Raw genomic sequence first — 13,754 nt, 5'->3', positions numbered from 1 at the left:
TATTTGCACTGTGTGTATCCAATGTAACCGTTTGTTCTTTTGCTCTGTTCCCAAGCACAAGTGCATGAATAGTGTATGGCTAAATACACAGCAAAACAACAACAAACAAAAAGCCACACTTAAATATTCTCTCTGCTTTCTGCCCAAGTCATATCCTTTGTTGACCACCTCAACAAATCATGACAGCTGACATCCTCTATCATTCTTTGAAATGAACAACTAACTCATGCCATTGATTTGCACATTGGAATTCAAATAATCTAATTGAATCAGAAGGGACCAGTGAAGAGACCGTCTATTTTCATTCATTTCCTGGTCCAGGAGAACAGCAGGTCTTGCTGTTGAAGTTGAAAATATGGTCTGTCGTGAAAGAATGTTTCACATAGTGTGTGGGAAACTGTGTTCCATGTTCTGTCTCTTGATATTAGTGTTGGGAGAACCATTGCACAAACCTCAGCCTGTGGTTGAGTGCTGTGAGGACCCTTACACACACAGACATAAAGAGCCAGGTGGTATGGTGAGTGCCAGACCTGGCTAGCTCCTCTCAAGAGTGCAATCTGTAATGTGAGCTGCCCGTTAGAATAACTTGTTTATCCCAAAAGCTTCCTTGCTCCAAGGACACATAAAACTGTGCCCAATACACACTTTGTAAAAGATGATGTTCCTAGGAGACTGTCTATAAATATAAACATTTCAGGTTTCACTTCTACTGTCAAAAACAACCTTTTCTATAGACAGGTCTGTAACAAACACTGTTTGTCTGTGAACAATCAAGCCTAGCCTATCATGAACTGAAGCAATAGCCCTCTTGTTGACAAAGACAAATATAGACAGATCATTTGTTATTCATTTTGCCTAACCTTTTGTTAATTCCTCAACTCAGGGAAAATTACCTTATTTTCTTACGAACATGATTAAAGGCCAAGAAAGTGAGGTTGTTTTGCCAATTTCAAGCTGTGGCCACCATCTGACTTATTTTCCTTCTTTGTCTATGGTATTATGGCTGTTCCAAACATTCGTCAGAGGTCCATGCCACCACCTACTCCGAGGGCTGTGTCTGCCTACTGTTCTGGGGTGTGAATTCATTACACCTTGTGACAAACAGGAGGGGGAAAAGGGCGAGGAACCGGGAAGAAAAATTGCCCTACCAACTAATCCGACACCCTTCAAAACCTCACCACTATTCCACTAGTTTGCCCTACCTGATCCCTCACCAGGTCGGCAGTCCCCACGGGACACGATCGTTCAACACACCTTGTACCTCTTCTCCAGTAAAATCTCGTACACCCAAGGACTTCTCTGCAGCTGCCACCACCACATCTATGTCCTGTGATTTACGTTCCATTATCTGCGGTACAATTGATCACTCTACTCATCGACGCCCTCTGTGGAATAAACAAGGTATTGAGGCAGTCCTCGCTCTCATTGCCAGACAGACACATCGAGGCAGGCTTCTTTCTCTCTGGAAGCCTCGAGCTGCATTCCTCTTCATTCACACGAAGGGAGCCGCAGTGGTGAGCACGCTAGCACACCGTGACAAGAGTGGAAATGTCCTCAAGTTTTGGATTTTAACCACATTGGCTAGGATATCTTACCCAATGGCCACTTGAATTTGTAAGTACCCAGAGGAGTTTGGTGCGTTCTTTTGAACGAGATAAACGGTTATTTTGGTTTGAAACATTTGGGTGTTTTCGCTCCCATGTTGCGAGTTTGGTATCGGATGTTTTTTGTTGTCTCCTTTCTGGTAGGAGGACCTCTGCGTTGAGTCTGACCAGTTTATGGAGCTTGTGATGTCAAAATATAGACCTTGTAAGAGGCAAGCAACTAGCCCTTTTCTTGTGTTGTTACCTAAGCGCAAACCATTTTATTTACCTGTGATTTGAACTTCTTCACAAACAGTCTTGGAATGCTCGTCCAACTGTTTTCCTGTGTAATTCAATCCGTTCAAGAGTTGATCAACACCGAAGTCGCAGTGGAAAAACTGCGGATATTGGAGCGTTGTGTGTGTTCGGTGTGGATGTATCCCTTCGCTGTTCTTCAAGCAGATAGGCTACTCGAATTAACCCGAGCAGAAGCAGAATTCAAGCTTTTACATCTCAAGACTTATTGTACTCTAGCCTATTTTATTGCTCTTCACTCGGAGTTTTATTATAGGCTACATCCTATCCTGACATCCTTATATCAATATTGTTTTTCTATTCGAAAAAACATGGGCAAGGACCTATAGTTCAACGGTGAATGGAAAAGCAAACTATTGGTTACCTCATTGCAAAGGGAATGCTGTTGCATTGCCTTTTTTTGAGGAAGGAATGCCTCCATAGACTATAATTATAGCCATTCACTGACAGACACTGTCGCCTGGAAAATTGTCTTGGGCGGTGAGTGGGGACACTGGGGAGGGTGGCATGTGTGGCTCATACACGGCTTTACATTGACATTCGTTGCATGCTCTCACATATTGGGGTTATTTAATAGGGCTATTTCTTGTTAGTTCTATGCTATTAAATGGACAGAAGGGAATGTAGCATATCTCAAGGGACCTGGTGCAGCTTTGTAAAAAGAAAAATCGATAACCCCTATTGGCTCTAAAATAATTAGAAATGGTGTTCCATGGTGTGTTAAAAGCGCGTTAATCTGCTAAGGAATGAGTGGCAATTTGTATGCTTTGTTATTCAACAGCAATTGTAATTCCCTATTGAGTGGTAATAGAAGGTTGAGGGTTGTCGGTGGGTGTGTTGGTCTACGCATTGGCTGTCGTCTATTGAATATGCACTCAAATACTATTTGATTGTTCTTTAATAGTTTTTTCAGTATAATTCTGGTGAGCAAATTACACACGACCCACCCTCCTCAACATATAGCATTCACCAGTTAAAAAGCCTGACCGAATTTGAATGTATTATTTAAATATGTTGTAGGCTGATTTGTCTTGCCCGTTGGCCTTTGCCCTCAGTTTACAATTTAGGCAACAGACATTGGCTTGGTGGTTAAAGGCTACGACTACCTATTCACATGTAAATGTTGAAGGATCTCAAGCGTGACAAATGTTTGTTTAGTAGGAGGTACTAGTTGAATATGACTGTCCCTAAATCATCGGATTGGCATTAGCTTCTGCTGGTAAATCACTGAATGACAGACCGGTTGGTCTTCTAGCTACTCAAGAGTGTCTGAATCCACTGGGAATGAGTTGTAGCGCTAGTCTACATAGATCATTGCGGCTACAATGTTTAAATTCTGTAGAGTTGTATTCAAAGTAGAGACATTGTATCAGTGCACGACCAGTGGCAACAATGTAGCTGAATGACACGTTGGTAGGAATGACGTTCGCACGCTGGTGCTTTTCAATCCAATTTCCTCACCCATCCTTCATCTTCAGCCCTCAAACTCACCTGCATGTCTAGCCTGAAGACTCCGGCATAAATGAGCATTTGGATTGGGAAAGTTTCCTCTCACCAACTCTACAAGTAGATGACTGACTTGCCCAGTTAAATAAAATAAATACAAGGCAGTTCTATTTGAATTTATGCCAACTTTTCAAAGCGGTGGTAGTGCTTTCAGATTTATATCACCTGAATCATGCACACAAGATGAAAATGCATGCACGGGACTCGTGCACTTATTGCATGAGCTGGTGCACTTATTTACATTCTTCCGTGCATGGTTCAGTTGATAGAAATCTGAATGCACTACCGGCTCTTTGAAAAGTAGATTTAATTGTACTTGTGTGACTATATTGTTTTGCACGCCTACCTGCAAAAGGACCGTGCTCACTCACAACCGGTGTAGTAAGTTAAAACGTATACTTGTCGGGTTTGTCGGAGCTAGCAAGGCCATTTTTTATTTTCTTCTAACAAATGTATGGGATTAATCTGACTGTGACTAATGCCAAGATGATAGACAATCTTCTGAGGTGAATTTGAAGAGTTGAACCTGAAGTTTTGCTGGATTAAAAACCTTACCAGACATGACACCAAGCAGTAGCCCATATGGACGGACGTGTGTTGTTGTATTGTGACTCCGTGGCTTGCTCTGTCATCAATGGATTAAGTGTGGGTCCTCACGTTTTGTCGTTTAGCCTATAGGTTTCCTGTATGGCGTTGCAAATGACTCTGCCAGAAATCTACAAGCATGTCAGGGCTGGCCATTCACTGATCTAGTGTTGATATCAACTGGATTATTTTTTTTTTTACCTTAATTTGACTAGGCAAGTCGGTTAAGAACAAATTCTTATTTTCAATGACAGCCTAGTGGATTCACTTCCTTGTTCAGGGGCAGAACAAGTTGAAAATGACCTTGTCAGCTCGGGGTTCGATCTTGCAACCTTTAGGTTGCTAGTCCAACGCTCTAACCACGAGGCTAATTGCCGCCCCAATTGAGGAATGAGGAAGAACCTACTGTCTAACTTGATTCTGTAGGGCTAACGGGCTTTATAAAGTGAATCAATAGTCAGTACCTCCCTCCAGTGTATGTGCGTAGTGTGTGTGAGTCTTGCGTTTGTGTGCGTCTCCAGTGTGTGTGTGAGTGGACTTGGCAGAAGACTGCTACATTAACAGCCCCCTTGACTGGCAAACATTTTAAACCGGTGTGACAACCTCATCCTGAGGTATTCTCTCGCTCTCTCTCCTGCTGTTTCTTTCTCTCTCCTCCTCTCATTCTCCCACTGTCGCTTTCCCTCCTCTCTCTTCCTGTCACTCCTTCTTTCTTCACCCTCTCTCTCATTTTCTTTCCTTCTGTCAGGGCTATGTGTGTTTCTCCCTCTGAGGAGTGCCCCTGCTGGGTTCCGACACCCTGTCAAAATTCCCACATTTCGGAATCTCCGCTTCCCCTCTCTCTGTTCTGACTTCTGTTAATTGTTGGTTTCGGCTCATTAGGACACATCCACCGCTGTTCCGGTCCATTCCGCCATGGTATCTCCGATATTCCTGGCATGCCAGCCCAGGCTGCGCTGTTTTGGCTCACTCTGGGCTCTCTCAAGGAGGAAGCGTTTAGTGCGAGTGTAAAAGGAGACCTCTTACCAATGTGAGTTTGTCAGAGGGAGGCAGCGGGATGCCATGCGAGTGGTTTAATTTCCCCTTGAAGGTGATTGAGGGCTTTCTCAATGGAGCGTAATGGAACATCTTCTTTCCATATATGAACCAGTGGAGATGGGTTGTCATTTTTTGTTTCTTCCTCTCTTTCATATTTTCCCCCCTCGCTTTTCCCCCTTCTCTTTCTCCTCTCTCTGCTCTTCCTCTCTGCTCATTCTCCTTTTGCTTCCCTCCCTGTTCATGTCCCCCTGTAGTTACTCTCTCTCTCTGTCTCTCAACGTTATAACCACCCTTCCTTCGTTCCCTCTCCATCTTTCCACCCCCCCCCCTTTATGAACAGTGTGACTGTCTCTCTGGGGTTCCCTGCGGCCCCTGGGCTAGGCTGCAGCAGTGATATTAAAAAGCACCAGAGAGGCCAGCAGTGAAGGGGCTTGTCTGAGGGCCCGGACACACGTGAGAAATAAGCCTTTTTACACGACTAATATAGACCTTAGAACTCTCTCCAATACAAAACCTCCCAAGGCCTGTCAGGCATACTGACGGATTGAGTTGACTAGCTGTTCGATGGGACTGACCTTGAATTTAATCGGCAGTGTGCAGTCATGGTGCCAGTGCACCAGACCACGTCATTGTATCCGTTCTACCACACGATGCATTTCTATCGGAAAGGTTCTGTAACGTTGCATTCTCTTGAACAAACCCCAGGATGGATAACCAGCTGACCAAGCCCAGTGTTTCACCCACCATAGCAACTACGGTGTACCCCCTGTACCCCCTGCCTAGAGAAAATAGTTTGGCTTCTGTTGACAGTTATTGATTTCAATTGACAGTTTTGATGCTATGGGGGGCGTTTACTGGGAAATAATCCAAGGGAAAGGCTGACCAAGGCACCTATTGGTCCACAGAGCTCCGAACGGCAAACGTTTCCCTTCTTCCTCCGCTGAGGGGACAGTCAATGGAGCCGTCCAGGAAGTGTATCAATCAGTGTGTCACTGTCCAGATGTCAAGCAGTCGCCCAGCTGCGGTACACTTGTTTTGAAACTGAAAACAGAACTGAGCTCTCTTATTGGACAGGTCCAGGTAGACCCCCCCCCCCCCACCATTTCATTCAATTTGATGCCTAAAGAACAAGACCCGGCGTTTCGCATGGTTGTTGGTGTCCAAGTTTAATTCAGGAAAACCATTTTTAATGAACGCCAAATAATTTCCTGGATTTATAAAACTGTGTACGTAGGCCTTCATGAAAATGGAATATTGTTGGTAGAATACTGTTAGTGTTGTCAATGGTATTTTCTAAAGGATGTGGGAGCCTAGTGATTGTTTGTACTGCTCAGTGGAGTCTGTCAGCCTCTTCAGGCTTGTTTAATGAAAACCACTGTGGGAGAGGAGGCGGCACACTGAGCAAAGCAAAATATGTGTATTTTTGTTGGTGCAGCACACAATTTGTGTGTGTGCATCTATAGGTGTACACTGTGCTCGTATAGGCAATGTGCTTAGGTAAAAAGGCCTTTGTGTATGTGGGTGTGTGTCCATTCCTAGGTTTAATATAAGCATACCCACTCTCCGTTGTGGAGTAGATTTAACTAGGAATAGTTGACAACAGGCTTTTTATTGTTGTGATTCGTGTTAATGGTGTGGCGGGCTCACTTCATAATTGCTTGTTTCTTCGCCTTCTGTGTCTCTTGCTCCTCTCCTCTCCCTGCAATGCAGTATCTGCCCTGGCACTGTCCCTCTCATCATATCTGTTCTGTTCACCGAGGGGAATTTAAATAATTAATTTGCCTGCCTGTAAATAAGAATAATAGAATGTGCTGCCGGCCCTTTAAGAGAGCCACTTGCCCAGGGAAAGCATGGCCGCCAGCGATACTATAAATCAGGTGTGGTGTGGCGACATAAATGGGAGACCGTCGCTCTCCCCTTCCTGTTAGCGCAAGAAAGGCTCATTTAAAGGAGGTCAACAGCGCCGCTTTGCCCTCAGGCAGTGTGTGTGTGTGTGTGTGTGTGTGTGGCAGAGTGAGCAAGAGTGTGTGATTGTACCTGGCACACATGCATACACACACATGCACGCCACCCACTCTGAAGTCAACACCTGTGTGTTTACCAGATGTAGTTAAGTGTTCATTTATTCATTTTGTTTACTGCCTGTGTTCCCCTGAGTGCTTGGAAGTGGACTGCTTCAGGCTAGTTTGGCCTGTGTGTGTGTGTGGTGAAATGAAGTGGGCAGTCACGTCAGAGAAATAGCCTAGTTGACGGTTAGCTAAATTCATTCAAGGGTGTGGAAGTCGGCTAGATTCTCGCTTTGGCCAGTTGATTTAAAATGAAATAATCCATTGGTGTTGTTCGGAATCACTAGTTCACGTTCCAGCCTCTCACTCCCAGAGCTAAACTCCCAGTGACTTTTTGCTCTTAATCTCTCTGTTGTGTCTGTCTCGGCCAAAGGGATAGCTGGAATTCCAGGCACCGACGGCTCCGCGGAGCGAGCTGCAGATAAGCTTTTAGATAAGAACACGCCGTGAAACTGTAGCGCGGTCAGAGGTTGAGTGGTAAAAGGAGCGATGTGGTAAGAAGCGCCCCTCCTCCCCCCCCCCCCCCCCACTCCACTCCACTCCAGATAAGTGTTTCTCAACTCCAGTCACGCCAGGGGACTCCACTCCAACAGATTCAACCAGTCATGAAGCCCATTGAGTGTTGAATCAGACGTGTTGGTGTGAGGCGGAAATTCAAATGCCTGCAGGACTGATGTTGACACATGCTCTCTAGACTAAAACACGCCGGCCTACAACATCACAAGCCCTCCCCTTCTATCTAGCCCCCTTTGTCAACACTCTCTTTTGTCTGTGTGTGAAAGAGTTAGAGACAGATATGATGAGCCCGCCACTCGTCTCAAATCAAATGTTATTTGTCACATACAGGTGCTTAGCACGTTATTGCGAGTGTAGCGAAATGCTTGTGCTTCTAGTTCCGACCGTGCAAGCAAAGTTTCCTAAGGACTAGAAGCGAAGCAGCCCTCTCTGTCGGTGCCATCCTATCATGTGCGTCGGCATTGTACCGTAGCATAGCATGTCGACCACAGATATTTGATTTTTGCCCCTCAAGGCTAATGCAAAAGGTTTAGCGGGCCGGTGCAAAAGGTTTAGCGGGCCGGTGACATGCCTCCATCCTGTTGGAAGGAGACCCACACCTGTTGCACATATTTGTTCTGTTCCAGCACTAGCACAGCTGATTCATTTGCTAAATGAATCCTCAATCCCAGTAGTTGAATCTCAGGTGTACTACAGTTAAAATATAGTAAATGCATGCAGTGTCTCTGGGTCCAGGAGGAACGGATTGGGAAACACTTTAACCAACCGATGCCAATGCTTCATTAGCCAAAGTTCTCAGGAGTTTTGGAAGCTTCTGTCTTGTGGTTCTCCTCTCAACATATTACATTTGTGCAATTTAGCAGATGCTCTTATCCAGAGAGACTTGTACTTTTTCGTACTGGTCCCCTGTGGGAATCAAACCCACATCCCTGACATTGCAAGCACCACGCTCTACCCCACCCCCACCTTTCCTTCACCCCTCCCTCCTGCACTTCTCTTTTACCTTAGCTTGTTAAGTGAAAAGCCACTCCAGCCATGTTGTGCAGAACATTGCCTATGCTAATTCCTTTAGCAGACCTGGGCCAGCCGTGTAGCCTAAACGCTAACCCAGCGGGGGATACCACTCCACTCCGCAGCTGGGTGAGGGCTTTTTATTAGTCCCTCCTCAACCCCTTGGGGAGTTGAGTTAGTAGACAGGGCCTGGGACTAGAACTCTGGGAATAATTACTGCTGGCGAGACAATGTGGGAATGGGCGGGGAGGGGGCTGGGAGGACTGAGACTGAATGAGTGGGGGGGGGGGTCAAAGGTTAGACAGATCCCTCTTTAAGGTGGGGGGATGGTGGATAGTTTATTGGCAGCGGGACCTCTCCCTCCCTGCTCTCCAAGGCCGGTTTAGCTGCTATGGGAAGGAGGGGAGAGGCTTGGTTAAATGGGCCCCCCGCATTACAGTCATGATGACCCCAGTTGTGCTTGGTGGCATTTGACAACCCCCCCCCCCGTTCTGCATACGTGGTTCCATCCATCCCCAAGAGCTGTCATTGAGGTCAGGACTGTACCAGCTCACGGGGAAAAGGGGGGGTGGGCGGTGTAGGAAGGGGGATAACATAGCATCTGATTTCTCAGAGTTAGTCATTGCTGGTTCAATGATTCAAAGCTATTTTTGCACGCCCCACCCTTTCAGATGGCAGTGTTGATTTAGTTAGTGTGACACTTCAGGAATGCAGATGGAGGCCATATGATTCAGTCGAATCAGGCAGCGGGTTTCTATTGTCGAGCGCCACATTCCGATTAAATGGAGTGTGTGACTGGTGCGAGGTGCTGACCCGTGAAGGCTGAGAGGAGTTCCTTCCTTTCTCGCATTTCCCTCTCTCTCTCTCCGTCCCTCCTTCCCCCTATCCACCATTCCCATGGTGCTTGAGGAATGCGGTTGTTCCAGTTGATCGGGCCGTCATCTATTTATTCCCCCCCCCCCCTCCTCTCTGTATGATCTACTTCAGCTCTTAGAATGGGCCTGTCATGGCCTTTGGCAGGTCATGAGACTGACTGACGGTTTTGTCCAACAGCCAGCGCAGGGGGGTCCTTTTTAGTGAGGTGAAACGTCCCGAATGTTGCAGAAGCAGATGGAACGTATGGAGCGGATTCCCTGTTCCACATCGCACGCCAGCATATCTGTACGATAACATTTCTCTCTGGACGTTCTGTAACATGGCACCCTCCTGAACAGGTCCACCCGGTTAAATCAGGAGAACAAGACATGAAAATGGGCTTGAATGCAGTTGTCACATCTGCTTCATTTTAACGCTCCAACCTATGATTGGAGTTTATTTGATCTATGCCTATCGAGTTTGAACAGGACACATTTTTAAAGGAGGTACTCACTCTATTCCAGTGGCACGACACAAGCCGTTTGAGCTCATTCGAGAGGCCCACCTCTTTCTTGCCTTTTTTTATGAATTGGCCTCGGCACAGACATTTGAAGCCACACAATCCAGAAGACTGAACTAGTTTTAGGATTGTTGTAATTTCAGGAACCCCTCCAACCCCCAAATGGGGGTGTTTGTTTTAGGTGGGTAATGTGGAATTTCAACAAAACTACGCCCGTCCACCTCAGCCAGGAAAGAGGGGATAGGAGGAGAGAAGAGGAAGGGAGGGAACTTGGCAGCGTAGCTGGTTCATCTCTCTGCACAAAGCCTATCGGGAGCGTTGTTCTGGGGAAGACCGGTTGTTCTGTGCGTGTGTGGGCAGGGCAGGGGGAAGGATGACAAAACCGAGGGAGAGCGCTGACTCAAACTTTAATTAAGCCCTCATCCAGCAATGGGAACAGCTGCTGCCACCCTGGTGACTAGACAGATGTTAGGGGTGTTTTAACCAGAAGTTTTGTTATTTGGGTGGGTATTTTGGGTGGGTATTTTGGGTGGGTATTTTTGGCGGCAGTGGTGGGGTCTTTCTCACTCCCGATCACCAGGGTCACCAGCTTGGTTCCTGGAAAGCAACAGGCCAGTGAGTTAACCGTATCTTTGGTAGCTGAATTCTCCAAGATGGATAAACTAGACGCCTCCATTTTAAGAATGAGAGGGAGACCGAGAGATGGGAAACGGGAGAGGCAGAGACTAACATGCACACACCTAGAAACTTGGAGAGACACACTGAAACTTGGAGAGACACACTGAAACTTGGAGAGACACACTTCATCAGAGATGTTGACCCTTGCCCTTTTCCTATTGTAGCTGAAGTGCTGAGTACCTGTCTCCAGCTCCCACACACTGTTAACAGACACACACACACACACACACACTGTTAACACACTGGGCGGGAGGGTAGCCTAGTGGTTAGAGCGTTGGACTAGTAACCGGAAGGTTGCAAGTTCAAACCCCGAGCTGACAAGGTATAAATCTGTCGTTCTGCCCCTGAACAGGCAGTTAACCCACTGTTCCTAGGCCGTCATTGAAAATAAGAATTTGTTCTTAACTGACTTGCTTAGTTAAAGGTAAAAAAAAACCCACATACACACTGTTAATACACACACATACACACTGTTAATACACACACATACACACTGTTAACACACACACACACATACACATACATACACACACATACACATACACACTGTTAACACACATACACACATACACACGCACACACACACACGCACACACACATGCACGCCCACACACACCCTATTTGGCGTCTCCAGACACAGTTACCACCTGAATGTCAATGGATCAATGAGAAACGGAGGGGAGGGGGGCGTAGTAGTAGTAGTAGAGGATCCTGGGACAAAGGACAAACTGGCGTTACACCACGCTAGGAGCCGTCTTGGTGTTCGTCCAGCGTACTCACTAGCCAATCCATAGATTCTCACTGGATTCAGAACTAATTGACATTGGGAAAAGGTTGATTTGGCTCAGCTCAAGCTGCTGTTATTTCGGTCTCGCCAAACCCCTGTCTAATCTAATCTTGTCAAATGATAAAACATTGATCACAGAAAGAGTGATGCTGTATGATGTTGCGTGCTTTTGCTGCCTGTGTTTTTGATCAAGGCGGCGAGTGTGTGCGTACAGCACGGGGCTCTGCCTGGAGTGAGTGCCTCTTCAGTGAAAAGCTGCAGCTCTCTCCCTTGATCTCTTTCTCTCGCGCTCTCATTCACTCACTCCCCCCTCCCGTCGCTCTAACCTTGCGTTGGCGTGTGTTGATGAGCATGGAGTGTAGGCGCGTGCGCGTGAGATTGAGAGGGAGAGCTCCGTTTTGTTGTGTAAATGCAGCACGCCATCAATTGACTGCCCGCCTCCCTGCCTCTCCTTCAGCGGTTGAACCCCGCCCTCTGCGAGTCTGGCCCCCGGAGTGTTTGTGTGGGGCTACCCTCTTTCCCTCCCCCAGGGGCAGTGACGGCAGCTTGCCAGGGGAAGGATGGGCACCACCCACTACTCCCCCTTACTTGCGATTCATGAAATATGATAAACCGGGTGGTTCGAGCCCAGAATGCTGATTTGGCTGAAAGCCGTGGTATATCCGACCGTATATCACGGGTACGACAAAACATTTTCGATTTTTGCTGTTCTACTTACGTTGGTAACCAGTTTCTAATAGCAATAAGGCACCTCGGGTGGTTTGTGGTATATGGTCAATATACCATGGCTAAGGGCTGTATCCAGGCACTCCGCGTTGCGTCGGGCCTAAGAACATCCCTTATCCTTTGTATATTAGCCATACACCACATCTCCTCGTGCCTTATTGCTTAACTATAGCCCCAGATACTGTAGTGAACAAGCTGCTATTGGAACTGCGTTCTTGCACTAATACCATGTCTAGCCATGTTTCAGGCTGTGCAATGTCCCCATCTGTCCCCAACTGCGTCACTGGTGTCACCCTCCATCGGTAATGCAAGCTAATGCTACCCTCAGCCGTTTGGCCTACTGATTCTAGCGCTGGCGCTATGAGAGCTGTTGGCGCTCTGGATCAGACCCACATGTCGTTTTATGTAAAAGACCAATGGCCCCACATAAGGATGTGACCTTTTTTCAACCCTCCCCAATCCCTCTCTCCCTGGCTGACTCGGTCCCTGGTGGAGTGACGGATGTGCACACGCAAGTGAAGCAGACGTTGTCTTTCCAGACCGAGGCTGCAGTCTGTATTGCCGTTGGTGTACGGGAAACGTGTGATGCAACGGAATCTTCTAATTCTGTGAGGTTGTTGTTGTCTGCAGGCCTTGCTTCGAGGACGGCTAGATGCTACATTGTGCTATATTAAGAAAAGACTCCTTTACCTTCTGTAGCAGACACACAAACAACACTGTACTCTCCCGACCTCTTGTTTCCCACCCGGCACCCATTGTATTCCTGAAGTAAACAGTCCCGCGGCACTCGGGAGCCGAGAAGCCAAACAATAACCTGCTCCTCAGTATTGCTACAGTGGGTTTAACACTAGACACATGCACACAAAGGACTCGCCGTACCATTTTGTGTCTGGCGAACCCGCAAAGGGAAACGATACAATTTCCAGGGAGAGAAAGTGAAGCGAGCCGTCACAATAGCAGTTACTGTATTACGGGGCGCCGTTGTTGTAGACCGTTCACTAGGGCTGACCCCATGTGGTCGATTGTTTGATCGATAGGCTGTTGGTCAATCGAGATTTCTTTTAGTCGAGCAGTTGCAAATTGAAGACGGAGACACCCGTCTGACTCGCGCCCTACAGTGGACTGACCCGTTGCGGAGGTCACGGGGATGGCGCAGTCCGGCGCTCTAAGACGTGTGCTCCTGAAAACAGTAAATGGTTCTATTTGGTTAGAGTAATGGTGCAACACTAATAAATATAATCATCTTTTTTTGAACAATTTATGCTTTCTCCCACGATGGACAGCAGTCGTTGACTTGGCGTCTTTCCCTATGTTACCATGTGAATAATGGCAAAGTTAACCTTATTGGTTTCTAGAGCAATGAGGCGGTGGCAGCAGAGTGGGGGGGGGGGGGGGGGACTTTGCCTTAATTGTCTTAAGAATATTGAGGAGAAAGGAAACGCCAACTTTAGGTCTATAATCAATAGCCTAACTGTTAAACATGCCTGGCTTTTATAAATCATCCACATACTGTATATCGACAGAAATAAGGCGCCCTGCTTCTGTTGCCAGTTTGAGTGTTTGTTTAA

General features: G+C 46.9%; 1 protein-coding gene across 1 annotated transcript in view; it reads left to right on the top strand.

Moving 5' to 3' along the window:
- Positions 1–1,458: 1,458 nt before the first annotated feature.
- LOC115142772 (plexin-A1-like) overlaps positions 1,459–13,754 on the top strand; it is a 275,942-nt gene continuing 263,646 nt past the window's right edge. Inside the window, 1 exon segment of the mRNA XM_029682496.2 lies at positions 1,459–1,614. The gene's annotated coding sequence lies outside the window, so the exon portion shown is untranslated.

This window comes from Oncorhynchus nerka, linkage group LG15 (assembly GCF_034236695.1).
Source record: "Oncorhynchus nerka isolate Pitt River linkage group LG15, Oner_Uvic_2.0, whole genome shotgun sequence".
NCBI classification, from domain to species: Eukaryota; Metazoa; Chordata; class Actinopteri; order Salmoniformes; family Salmonidae; genus Oncorhynchus; species Oncorhynchus nerka.
Note: the sequence above shows the minus strand (reverse complement) of the source record. Positions and strands in the feature narration are given on the sequence as shown.